Raw genomic sequence first — 13,191 nt, forward strand, 5'->3', positions numbered from 1 at the left:
ATCTCTACTATTGGGAATATCACAGGTTTCTATACTGTATACATTTTTGTATTTTCCAAATACCATGATCCTGTATTGTTTTTATAATCAGAAAAAGGACAATAAATATTGCTTTTTTTAAAAAAGTGGGTCGGGGCATCTAATAGCATTTCCTGGTTTGAGGAACTCTGATGCTAATCCATTTTGCCACTCATCCCTCAAATTCATCTTGCTTCCTGATTTTCTTTTTATTATTTAGTTCCTGAGAATCTCTCATTACTTTGGCACAGTTACATTATACACACACACACACACACACACACACACACACACACACACACAGTATAAAACAACGTTAAGCCACTGACCATTATTGCCACTCCAGTGATGGTTCTAATCTCAGTGATCAGTGATTCACTGATAAAGTCACTTGGTGCTCTGTTAGAGGCTGGCAAAGTTAACATAACGAGCCAGTATACAGGGTAGCCTTTTCTGGCTGTGTGGTCTGTCATGTGACCACTCTTCTTTTGGACTACAAAAGCATCCATAGGCAATATGCCAACCAATGCGTGTGGCCAGCTTCCAATAACACATTATGGACACTGACATTTGAATTTATAATTTGCATGCATTTTGAAGTATTCTTTTGAATATTTTTTAGTCATTTAAATATCTTAAAACTATGCCTAGTTTACCAGCATTACTAAAACAGGCAACGAGCCAGATCTGGCCTGCCGGCCATGGTTTAAAGACGCTTATTAGTTTATAGGAATCTATTGACTCATCTGTACCATTAAATACACCAACACCTAAGTTTCGAGCACATACCATGCATCAGGTACTGCCAGAGCACATTGTACAGATGGGCTATTTTAGCTCTATCAGTCTGAAGGGGTTCCACTATTTTTGCCACTTACAGGTGAGGAATTTGAGGCTTAGAGTTGATATCTTGAGACCATAAAGCTATTAAATTGTGATGGTGGAATTTAGGTCCAGGCATTCTGATGTCAGAATTACCTTTTAAACAGTTTATACTCAGTGTGCCGTCCGTGGTCCAGCAGCACAAGCAGCGCCTGGAATTTGGTTAGAAATGAAAATGCATGGGGCGCCCATGGCTCAGTCTGTTAAGTGCATGACTCTTGATTTTGGCTCAGGTCATGATCTTATGGTTTGTGAGATGAAGCCCTGTACTGGTCTCTGTGCTGGGCGTGGAGCCTGCTTAAGATTCTCTCTCTCCTCCCTCTGCCCCTTCCCCTGCTTGTGCACACACTCTCTCCCTCAAAATAGATAAATAAACTTCAGGGGGAAAAAAAAAGAAATGCAAATGCGTGCCCTGCCCCAGACCCACTGAATCAAAATCTTGGGCTGGGCCCCAGAACCTGCTTAATAAGATTCCTAGATGCGGGCACCTGGGTGGCTGAGTTGGTTAAGCGTCCAGCTCTTGGTTTTGGCTCAGGTCATGATCTCACGGCTTTGTGGGTTCAAGCCCTGCTTCGGTTTTCTTTCTCCCTCTCTCTGCCCTCCACCACTCGCACTGTCTGTCTCTCTCAAAATAAATAAATACACTTGAAAAAAATTTTATTTTTTATTGACTTTTAAGAAAGAGAGAGAGAGAGAGAGAGAGCATGAGTGGGAAAGGGGCAGAGAGAGACAGACACACAGAATCCAAAGCAGGCTCCGGGCTCTGAGCTGTCAGCACAGAGCCCAATGCAGGGCTCCAACCCAAGAATGTGAGATCATGACCTAGCCAAAGTTGGATGCTTAACTGACTGAGCCACCCAGACGCCCCAATAAATAAATAAACTTAAACAAACAAACAAAAAAAAGATCTATAGATGATTTTACTCCCATTAGAGTTTGAGAAGCATTGCTCTAATCTAGTGTATCGGTTTCCTCAGACTAAGTATCATCCCTATGATAACTATCATTTCAAATATTTGCATTTTCCTGTTGAGCTTTCTACATTTAGTATCAAATACGGATGTTGGCAGATACCTGGTTTTAATGAAGTTTACTGAGCACCTCTTATGAGCCAGAAATCAAAATTTATACTCAAAGAGGTTATGATTAAGAAGGATATGATGATTACACAAACATTTGGTGCAAAATGGAATAATAAAGGTATAAAGAATGGCACGGGGATATGAAAAGAAGGAATGACGTGAATGAGTACTTCTGTAAAGAGAGGCTTCAATACAGTGCGGCACCGGGGTGATTCTTTAAGGTTGTGTGGCTTTATGGGGACTGAAGACTTTCCAGATGAAAAGGATGTGGTGTGATTTTGATATGTGTTCCTTTCCACAGAATTAACAAGTTTAAGGTGTGGGCAGTATTTAACCAAGAGTTCACATTTAGCTATAGAAAGAACATCTGACGGTACATCATAGAAGACCATAACCCAACGGGGAGAAATACTAGGATGAAGTGTTTGAATGTGACAGATCACGGTTCCTGCGGATAATTTTGAATGGGGTTCTAACATTGCAAACTGAGCTGCATGGTGGAGGTTTGGATTTGAATGTCCCACATGAACAAGTATGATTTGGTTCACGTGTGCTTATAACAAAGTGGTATTGCTCTTCCAGGCACTTGGCTCCTTTCATCCTGTTCCCTGTAGGTTTCCCTCCAGGTACCCAAATACCACCTTCAGCTTCTTTTATATGCCGTATAACCAGCTGGTCACAACCATTTGATTCCGCCCCCCCCCCACCCCCCGCCCTTGCCATGTCACTCAACTTCGTCTCTCACCCTACTTAAGACATTCTGTATATCTTGCCTGAACTGTTGAAAACACTTCCTGACTAACTCTTTTCCTCATTTCTGTTTCATCCAGTGGAGTCTCTACACTCTGTCAAACTTCTCCTTCTAAGACCTAACTCTGAACAAAAGGTTTAATTTCATCTCAGCAAGATAAAAGCATTACATCTTTACGAATGCATTCAAGGCTAATGATCTGTTTAGGTCCTCTCTTGCAGTCCATAATCCTACTATTTTTTGTGGTCCCATCAAAGTAGTGTTGCTCCCTCGTTGTACACATGTTGCTCTTTGCCTTAGTCAAGTTTCTTTATTGCAGACATTCTCAGAAATCTCAATGTGCTGATGAGTTTTATGGATCTGTAAGAGAGGCTCATCGCATAGAGAAGGTCCTACACTTAGATGACTATGGCATCCATTCCATGGTGATGTTGACTAACGTCTGGATTAACATTGTTGTCCTGCAGGATATAGTTTAGGTAACGCCAGTATATAATTCCTGACACCACAAGTTGGATTTGTGTTCTTTCAAGATCTAGAAAAAATACAAAGCTTAAAGCTCCTTATTTCTTGAGTATCAGCTCCAGGTGTGGAGACATCAGGGGTTAAGGGGGAGAAGCCTTCAGGTTCATTATGGCTCAGCCTGTGGACTACAGAAACAGGCTCTTCTCAAAAGAGTTCAATTCTGGGGTGCCTGGGTGGCGCAGTCGGCTAAGCGTCCGACTTCAGCCAGGTCACGATCTCGCGGTCCGTGAGTTCGAGCCCCGCGTCAGGCTCTGGGCTGATGGCTCAGAGCCTGGAGCCTGTTTCCGATTCTGTGTCTCCCTCTCTCTCTGCTCCTCCCCCGTTCATGCTCTGTCTCTCTCTGTCCCAAAAATAAACGTTGAAAAAAAAAAAAAAAAAGAGTTCAATTCACCCACTTGCTGTCAGAAAGCTCTCCCTGCTCTGGCTTCAGCAAACCTAGGTGACATGTTTTTGCTCTGCTATTTAGGGCAACAAGAAGTTCAATCCTGATACACTGGGGAGACATGCATTGAGTAGGGAGCCTATTCTCTGAAAGAATTTGGCATTGTATAGAGAACTGACTGAAAAGAGGCACAATGACTTTATAAGCCAAAGGGAAGGTTGCCTTTTATCTTGGATTGAGTTGGTTGTTGGGAGGCAAAATCAAACACATTCATCTCTTAACCAGGTCAGGATAGAGTCACAGTTATACATGTTTACTCAGAAGGAACAGAGGCATGAGCATGTCACGTAGGGACACATCCCGCTTTTCTAGAAAACACGTGATGTGTCTCTTCAAGTAAGAAAAAAAAAAAAACCATAAATGAAAGTTTTAAGGATATAAAAATCTTGGAAAAAAAGGATCTCTGGGATCAAAATTGAGTGGCTGTTTAAGTGAAGCTGTCAGTATAGTCACAAAAGGAAACTTGAGGTTCATTCAGTCCAACTCAGTTGCCTCAAATCTTTGGTGGAACGAGGCAAGGACCTAAAGAAAGAGAGGGAGAGTGAAGGCTCCTTATCTCAAAGGAATCAAACTGCAATCCAGTTATTTTAGCACTTTGCTCAAGGTTGCACATCTGGCTACAAATCTGGGTTTCTTTTATCCAGATGTTTTGGCCTGCTTTATACTGCAGAAAACCTCAAATTAGCGATTTCTGGGCAGCTACCCTACTCTTACATCTGACATTTTGAGGCTATTCTTAAATCCATTCCCCTCAAAAGGGGTTGTAAATTATAAGCTTTGATATTTGGATTTTAAATAAAAACCCACCCTGGGCAGTCTACAACAATACCTGAAATTTTCAGCACTGTTAAGAAATATCTTAACGTGTCAAAAGTGGATATTCCAAAGTTCTTGCCCTAAAACAAATTGTTGCCATATTTCCCACTTTGGAAGTGCATAAGGCCAGAACAAGTGTGGAGGTCTGACTTATTTTGTATTTGGGCTTTGGTTGCAGATTGACTTAAACTTGAGAAAATTATCCCACTTCTTTCTTATTTTCCTCATCTGGATAATGGGGGTGACACATCTCAAAGTTACTGTGTCAAGACAGCCTATGAAAAGTACCCTAGGAAAGAAAGTTGCCACAGAATGGAAGTTTAGTAAAATTTTCTTTTCTTTTCCCCCTCCTTCCTAAGCAACTAACTTTAATGCAACTAAAGCAATGCTCCTTTTCTTAATTTGTTTCCTTCACTTGTTCCCTACTTTCTTCTTAAAATTTCTTTACGCAGCAAACCACTGAACCAAGGGCTGGGACGTTTAGCTCAAATACCAAGGAATTTTTCTTCTCAGGAATGCATTTTATCTTTATTTTGTTTCCAGGTTCATAATTCACGATGGTACAAATTGACTATCACATGATGAGGCAGCATCAGCTTCTCCGGGCCCGGGAACTTAACAGATATGGCGCACTTTAAATTCCGTTTGTGTCTCTTTCACGGTTGGTGTTTTTAATTTTTAATTTTATTATTTTTTTATTTTTAAAATATTTTCATTAATTTTTTTCATGTTTATTTATTCATTTTTTAATTTATTTTGAGAGCTGCAGCCACAAGCAGGGCAGGGGCAGAGAAAGAGAGAGAGAGAGAGAGAGGGAGAGAGAGGATCCCAAGCTGTCAGCACAGAGCCCGATGCCCAGCTCTTTTTTTAGACCTTGACCTGAAGTGTAAGACCCTCAGAGCAAATGCCTCATGTGTGGCCAGCACACAATTCATTCTCCCTGTGAGAGGGTGAGTTGAAACTTTTCTGGTACCACTGAAATGGGATTGGGCATCCGTTTCTGGACCTGCCATGATTTCAATCTTGCAAAAGCCACCAATTCCACTGGTTGTGTCCTTCAACGTACCTCAGATGTGCATTTTAAATCACCCAGTTGTTGGTTTCTATATGCCCTTAAGATTTCTTCTGGGAATAGGTGGCCTTCTTTTCCTTTAGACACAAAGCAGGTGAACTGTTACAATTGCCTAGTATGTTCTGACTTTGAGAAGAGCACTCAATACGATTTTGCGTCTGACAAAATAAACATTTTGAAATGTCTAGAACAGGGTAGGTGAGAAGTAGGAAGAGCATGGCGTTGGCATCAGATGGATTTGAGTCCTGCCTCCACCATATTCCGGTTGACTCTTAGTGAAAACCCCAGGTTTTTTCATTGGTAAAAGTATAACTCCCCTGCCACAAACCTTATAAGGCTGCTGTTGGGGTCGATACAAATAATGGAAGGGAAAGGCCATCGGAAATTCAGAAAAATCCTTCAGATTTGAGTTCCTGTTGTTAGTTCTGAGCGTCAAGAGGCATTCAGATTTTTACCATGGCTGAAGTGAGATTAGGGCCCTTAGTCTTAATGGACACTTTCTATAATCCTTATTGCTACACCCTAGTTGCACTGCCATCATCTTGTGCCTGTTGTCACAGACATCCATCTGTCCTCCACTCTCGCTCCTTGTTATTTTTCCATGGAGCAGTCAGTGGGAGATCATGTCACGTGCCTGCTTAGAAGCCTTCAAATCCTTCAAATGTGTCTTCTTATCTTGAGATACTATGCTCCACAAGGTCCTTCGTGATTTGCCTTCTGTTTCCATGACCTATTGTTGAATTCCCGTCTTTCTTCCTTATTGTACAACGCACTGGAACTCTTTCTGTTCCTCAACCGAGACAAGCTTGTTTCCACTTCAAGATCACTACCTGTTACTATTTATTTTGCCTAAGAACTTAGCATGCTTGGTTTCTTCTTATTTAGGTCACCTCCTCAGAGAGGCCTTATTTGATTCTGCTCCCTAAAGTGACAACTCCATTCCTAGTCACTTTCTAACACATCATCCTGTGATTTTCCTCAACACTTTTACCATTAATGGAAACTAAAATATTTATCGATTTGTTTACTTGACTGTTGTCTCTCAGCTCCTAGAATAAAACCCAGAGAGCAGGGGTAGAGTCTGTAGAGCCTAGAACGGTGCTGGATAGATAGAAAGTGCCCAGTGAATACTGCTAAGTACATACAGGTATAAAATAATGGTGCTAAATGCTCAACTTTCGTAAATCTTGTACCTGCTTGCTCCAAATTGAAGCATACAACAGGTAACAGAGGACATCAAGAGTATAAAGAATGGCTCATTTGTTATTCAAATTTTAAAAAGGGATTTTCCTCTTCTCTGCTGTTCATTTCCATGAAGCAAGAACTTACCCCACATGTTAGACCCAAGGAAATACTTGAAACTGTGTGGCTTGGTTATATACAGACTGCGGATCTAAATTTTTTTTTCCATGTTTTAATCAATATTGCATAGATGTGGATTTAAGCACACAAAGAGGGTTTTATGTTTTTTACCATCTTTGATAGCTGACAACCTTCTTTTTATCTCTGAGTATCTGGAGAAGATAACTTTAAAGAGGGAAATACGCTACTTCTGTGTGCGTTGATGACCACAGCTATTGCTTGCCTAATTTTCAACTCCACCCAGGAGAAGTCCCACCCAGTCCTGCCAAGAATCTAGGAACTGGATGGTTATTTGGAACCAGTACTAGTTTTCCCCAAGTATATTTTTTGGCAGAAGAAACAGCTAGAGATTAAGGAGTGTGAAGAGGGCTGAAAGCTTCCATTGACCTTCTGGGGCCTTGATTAAGGCTGCTTATGTTGCCGTGACTCCATCAGATGGCCACCTTCCAAACTGTTCAAAACATTACTTCTGGGCATATAGAGCTGATATCTCAGTGCAGGGATAGAAGCCCAGCCTGGACAAGGTCCAGTTAAGAAAGCATCTCCGTTGGAATACTATCTGGCAAGGGACAAATCCAATGATGCCATAGGCATTATCTGCCTTCCCTTTCCATGCTTGAATCATTTCCTTCATAGACCAGATAACGAGCAGTCTACAGAAATATAACTGGGTGAGAATCTGTATATAAACATTGAACTATTTCTTCAGAGTTGATCTTGTCCAGCTGAACTTCTGGAGTCAGACAAATATGGGCCCCAGCTATAATCTCATTGTTTCTTTCTACCATCATGAATGAGAACATGTATGGACCAGTGTCTTTGTCTTATTTCGTTTAGTCTAAACTCACTGATAAATTCTTCTTTTTTTCCAGTTTAAACTAAGTTGACAGATGTAAATCGTACGGTGGATTGGAGGCTTTGATTGGGGGTAAAAATTAGTAGACAATCACTTTAATTCAACTGATTCCTATTCATGACTATTTCGCCAGTCCTGATTAGTTCACTCAACTTGTCACGTCATCCTGTGAAGTAACAACCTCTGTGAAGCCTTTTGGTAGTCGCTAAACTCCATCTGGGAGTCAGTGACTCCATCATTTATTTCCAAATGGCACTTGTATTTTCCAGGAATAATGCCCTTAATATAAAATACTATATTTAATGATTTAAAAGTTTCTCTCTACTTTCTAAGAGGCCGTGATATGCCCAAGGAGAAGGGCTGTATCTTACTCATCTTTTTCAAAAATATTTTTTAATGTTTCTTTATTTTTGAGAGAGAGAGAGAGAGAGAGAGAGAGAATGAATGGAGGAGGGGCAGAGAGAGAGGGAGACACAGAATCTGAAGCAGCTCCAGGCTCTGAGCTGTCAGCACAGAGCCTGACGTGGGACTCGAACTCAGGAACAGCAAGATCATGACCTGAGCCAAAGTCAGACATTTAACCTACTGAGCCTCCCAAGTGACCCTCTTACTCATCTTTGTAAACATATCTTACCTCCATGAAATGCTTATTGACTGAAGACTTTGTATTTGCTGATCATGTGAGTAAATAAGTCATCAAGTGAGTACATAAGAGTTATATATCTTAATTTAGCAAAAAATACAGAATCCTTAAGTCAATGACAAGTAAATTTTGGTTGAGAGCCTGCCAAATGACAAGCAGTTTTGAATAAACGATTTCATAAACACTGAACAAGCCTATAAATTAAACATTAATATCCTCCCCCGCCTTTTTTTTAGTAAAAAGGGTGTCATGAAACATAGGGTTGAGGGAATGAATGCCAAATTCAAAATATCAAAACCAGGAAAGTCTCTCACTTAAAATAAATTTGTTCACCAAGTGGCCAAAATTGTGTTTTACTGAATTTAATTAATTAATAGAAATCAAGCTAAGTGGCATCAACAGAGATATCCCTCAGAATAATGACATTTGCTATTCATCTTCCATAATAACCCCATTGTATAGATGAAGAAATTGGGGGCTCAGCAATATAAAAAAATTACTAAAGTCTATAATGAGGCAGCATTAATTCAAAACAGATTTATTTCCTTCAAGTCTGATGCTCTTTCCAATTTCTCATAACTTCCTTACAATTGTTTTCTTCTATAAATTCTAATAGTATTACATTAAATCATATCTCAATAAACACATTTTTATGGGGTGTTAAAATAATGGAGTCCATTTATGTTACTCTGATTACCAAAAAACAAAGATATGTGTTTATCTAACAATATGCAGCTTAGAGAATCTAAAAGGTTGATGCATCTAAAATTGGAGTGGTTAAAAGCATAGGTTTTGGACTAATTTGGGGCCAAAGGTGTGAATTAGAATCCCAGCTCTGCTATTCATAAGATGGGTGACACTGAGTAGGTCACACAGACTCAATGAGGCTAAATTTCCTCCTTTTTAAATAATCTTTTTCTTGATTGCAATGGAACAAGACTGGCTAATCAGAGCAGAGAAGGAATGTGCTGGAGTTGCTAATGAGGAAAGACCAGAGAACCAGAGGTAAAGAGGGTGGAGACATTAAAGGAGAATTCTCATCCTGATTCTTAACTCTTTTCCATGCCCACCTCCCACAAGGAATGACCTTCAGCCCACTTTCTTTAAATTATCACAAGGGGGATTCTGATTGGTCCATGAGTTTATTCTGATAGGTCACATGACTACTCCTTGGCTGAAATTGTGCAGAGCTCTTCAATAGCTATTGCCATCAATTCTGTACACAATATAAAGGAGGTAATTCTCCAAAAGGTAGCACAAATCCTCTTATCAAAAACAAAACAAAACAAAACAAAACAAAAACAAAAAAACCCCACACAAGCAAAAAAACCCCAAAAAACCCAGGAGTCCCCAAAACAATAGACATCTAAGGAACTCCTTCATAGGGTCACTGTGAAGGTGGCAATCAGAGGGCAGGAAATCCAAGGAGAGTAAGAGAAAGGAAGAGATCTTTGGTCTTCAAGTCCCAGATTGCTTGATTAATACCCATATTAATGATCAGGGTTTTATGATTTTACAATTAATTTTAGATATTTTAGAACTTTAAAAATATCCTATGAAATTGATCATTAGTTGAGGAATCAGGAAGAATTGCAAGAGCTTTGATTTTCCTGCTATATTTCTATAGTTAAAATACTTCCTCCATGAGGTTAAGGAAGCTCCTTTGTCGAAGGGAGATACTAAAATATCAATCGGAAACATGCTTTCAGGTCAAAAGAAACTTTGGACACAATCGGGTTTATCTACATCAGAGAGAAAAGCTAAAAGCTCGGAAGAGAAAAGGGGTTGGCAAAGTATATTTTGTAATCCTAGGTCTTTATCAGTTATACGGAGAACTAGAAACAAAAGGCCAGACCAATGAGGTCACCTATAAAATCCTTTTTTTTATACGTGTAATTCTTGAAGTTCATGTGCGCCTGGCTGTTTAGTGGGTCTGAGTCATTATTTGTACACCGTGAAGACGAGTTGTATGTCGGGGGGTCAGAACTCCAGAAGCAGTGGACAAACATTAACACTAAGCCAGGTCTCTGAATAAAAAGCCAAATGGTCTGGTCTACAAGCTCTGGAAAGGAAGTCAGTGAAAGTGATGGAGATCTGGTCTGAGGGAAAGACTAATGCTATCTGACTTACCCTTGGTAGACAGTGGTTTCATTTGTTCAGAGATCACTGCCTAGACAAAGGTTTCTTGAAGACACCTAATCTTCTGTCTTCATTTTTGAAAAAAAAAAAAAAAAAAATATATATATATATATATGGATCCATGTGCCATGCACATAGCTTTTTGGAGGTTTAGCAGAGGACATGGCATTTGGAACACTTAAGTACCCTGAGCTCTCTGTAACAAAGAGGAGGGTCCCTGGCAACCTGCCCCCATGACAAAGCTTGTGTTCAAACTTTAGGCTCCCCTAGGGTTGGCAATGATGGTTTTCATTTAGGCCTGGTTGGGCCCCCCAAGTAGAAGACTTGGAGACTAGTTCTGAATCAACTCTGTCATGCAGTTGCTTGGGGGTGCCAGATTTGAGAAGAAAAAAAAAAGGCAAAACAAAAAACACTCTCGAAGTCCAGAAAACTTTGGCTCAAGCGTTTGCATATAATAAAAAATAACAAAAAGGAAGAAAAGTGTGTTTGTTCTTATGAAATACGGAGTCAGTGCTTTTATGTCATCATCAAAAAGCAGTGTCAAACCTCAGTCACAGCTGCTGCTAAATGCATCAGAGAAAGACCCTGAAGGTGAGTGCTAGGGTGGGATTATGGGAATCCTTGCCTGACAAATCTGTGGATTTCGACAGCCCGGCTAATTACAGGGCAGGGCGGCCCAAACACTGGCTCTGACAGAGAGACTGGGTTCCACACTCGGGGTAGTAACTTAAGCCACCCTGGGTGTCCAACCTCTGCTCTCAATCTACCCTCAGAACAGGCTGTCCTCAGGCTTAGTCTACAGAAATCCAGAGGACAGAGAAGGCAAAGAGGAATTTTGCGTGCCCTTTAAAACTCCAGCTGAGTTCAGACTTCAAACAGCAAATGAGAGATTCCCATATCCCTGCTCTTGACTTTTCCCGTAATCCAATCTCCAGGATTTGAAGGGTTTTAAATCAAGGCGTCTCCACCCTGTTTGGAGGGTGTCATGGGAATCTCCAAACAAAGCTGTATTTCGCTTTTACTCCAGCCTGTGGGAATGTGGTGTGAGCCTCTATCAGCTGTGCGAGTCCCCAGCCTTTGGGTTGCGATGGCACAGTGCCAGCTCTCTAATGGTTGCCGGCTTTAGTGATTAAACTCAATTTAGATGCGGAGTGTTGAGGTTTTGCGTGCAAGCTGCAGAATCCGATTGCCTATGGTCGGATTTCAGCGCCACTATTTAAAAATGGCATAAGCTCTGTCTAGTCAGTTAACCCCCGAGTCTGTTTCTCCTTCCAAAAGAAAGAGATAAGGAGAATAGCAAGCATTGGTTGAATTCTTACTCTGTGAAATATGCTCAGAACACTCTATGCTTTCAACTCATGTAATCTTCATAATCCTCCTATAAAGCAGGTACTCTTATCATAATTGTCACCCCCATTTTATTGAGCATCACAGGGCACAGAGTGATTAAATACCATGCCCTGGGTGCCAGGCTCGCACACAGCAGACAGGGATTTGAACTCAGCAAGTTTAGCCCCAGTGACTCAGTGTCCACTTACTACGCTGTAGTGCCTCTCCAATGGTAGTGGGAAGGAAAAGTACCTAACTCAAAGTGTTCTGGTGACACTAAATGAGCTCTACATAAACAGGTTGTAGCACAGTGCCTGGAGCACGGTAAACACTTAGTAAATATTAATCATTGTTGATAATGGTGATGGCGGTGTGATGGTTATGAGAAGGCGATGATGCTAATAGTGATGAAGTTTGAGAAAATGCACATCCATCCTTTTCAACCATGTGTCACCTTCTTGAGGACAGGAATCCAGGACAGTGGCGTTTCTCATCACCTTGAACTGATGGAAAGGGAGTGACGCCCCCTTCTCTTTAGAAAGAAAGCCCTACCATCTTTATTTTACTTTTTTAAAGTCTATTTATTTATTGAGAGAGACACAGAGACAGAGAGATGGGGAGAGGGGCAGAAAGAGAGGGAAAGAGAGAATCCCAAGCAGCCTCCATGCGCTGTCAGCTCAGAGCCGGATGCAGGCTCGAGCAGAGATCAAGAGTTGGACGCTTAACTGACTGAGCCACCCAGGAGCCCCAAAACCTACCCTCTTTAAATAAAATAAAAAAAATAAAGGGCTCCACTGTTCCTTGGTGACTGTGAAAGGGAAGGAAAAAAGAAAAAAAGGAAAAGAGTCAAAGCAAGGATTTCTCTGCCCTCCTTCCCCAAATCCGACTTATCCCTCAGGCCCTGCCCTAGGTGATTCCCACAACAAATTGTTTGGGTGCGCACTATTTTGCGATTCTACCGATTAAGACATTTGAGCATGAAACACGAAAGAGGCTAAGAAACCCGCTGAGACACCACAGCCGGAATCTCTGAGCCAGGGTTTCACCCAGGCCCGGGTGCCATGCTGCTGTCACAGTCATCAGTCATCACTGTTTGTGGAAAATAATTGAAATAACCCTTAGAGCATCCCCAAGGTAACGCTCGTCTCTGACTCTTCCCAGCATTCTCTCATGTGACAAACACATATTGAGCGTCTCATCGATACGAAGGCTGGCTTCCACCACCTCCACGACAGGCCACTGGGCAAGTGTCTGGTCCCAGTTGGAAGCAGGGC

The sequence above is a fragment of the Puma concolor genome, chromosome F2, assembly GCF_028749965.1.
Source record: "Puma concolor isolate L17-30 chromosome F2, mPumCon1.1.hap2, whole genome shotgun sequence".
NCBI classification, from domain to species: domain Eukaryota; kingdom Metazoa; phylum Chordata; class Mammalia; order Carnivora; family Felidae; genus Puma; species Puma concolor.